Below are 946 nucleotides of genomic sequence, written 5' to 3'. Positions count from 1 at the left end.
AGATAAAATCTCGAGATGGACTAAAAATTAACTCCCAACACTTACTGCCAGATACAAGTGGTACAAGAGGATGTGGTGCTGGTCCTTCTCAACTTATCTGTCTATAAAGCATATATATATATATATATATATATATATATATATAAATCAGTTTTCAAGCATTTTACTACACTTCAGTATGTGGTTCTTATTAAGTAGGGGTAATTTTTTAGGATTCTATAGTTAACCTAAGTCTCTGAGAACCTGACACCTTGTACTTCTGGAGACTCCAGGTAGGTTGCAGTTCTGGAAAATGGTGGCGCTGGAGACTAATTCTGGTGATTTCACACCTAATTCTTCAGCTTAATTCCTCATTCTTTTGCCGTTAACATGCATCTTTTCTTCTCCACATGTTTCTGACTGACCCTGCTGACCCACTGCATTTTGCTGTCCAATGGTTATGCATTCACTTTGCAATTTCTAGTATTGTATTAGTTTTTAATATTTCTCATGGGCATTTAATATTTTTTGACTTTCAGTCTGAGTTAAATCTCTTTTTTGGCTCATTTTATCTGTAAAAGAAAATTTGCTTAATAATTATGCACACCTGAATATAAGACATTTTTCACTTCAGCCTTCAGCCTTCATGAATAATTATATATCAATTATAAATTATTAAATACAAGATTAATAGTAGTTATAATTATTGGTAAAATGTGCTTGGAAAAAAATATAATCAGAATATCAACTTGCATAATAATTATGCATGCACTGTATTTTTCCTCTTCTGCTGTCGAGGTAATGCAAGAAATGTTGTGATTGGTTATCAAGGCAGCCAATCAGAATTTAGCAGCCTCTGTCTCTGATTGGCTGACATTATGGCACATTGTAACGCTGGGTTGTGTTGAGCACGCGAGCTGCTGGCATTTAGAGAGCACTGAGGGGGGCATCAGGTGAGCAAGCTAGA

This window comes from Sinocyclocheilus rhinocerous, unplaced genomic scaffold (genome assembly GCF_001515625.1).
Source record: "Sinocyclocheilus rhinocerous isolate Xijiao unplaced genomic scaffold, SAMN03320098_v1.1 scaffold3008, whole genome shotgun sequence".
In the NCBI taxonomy this organism is placed as follows: Eukaryota; Metazoa; Chordata; class Actinopteri; order Cypriniformes; family Cyprinidae; genus Sinocyclocheilus; species Sinocyclocheilus rhinocerous.
Note: the sequence above shows the minus strand (reverse complement) of the source record.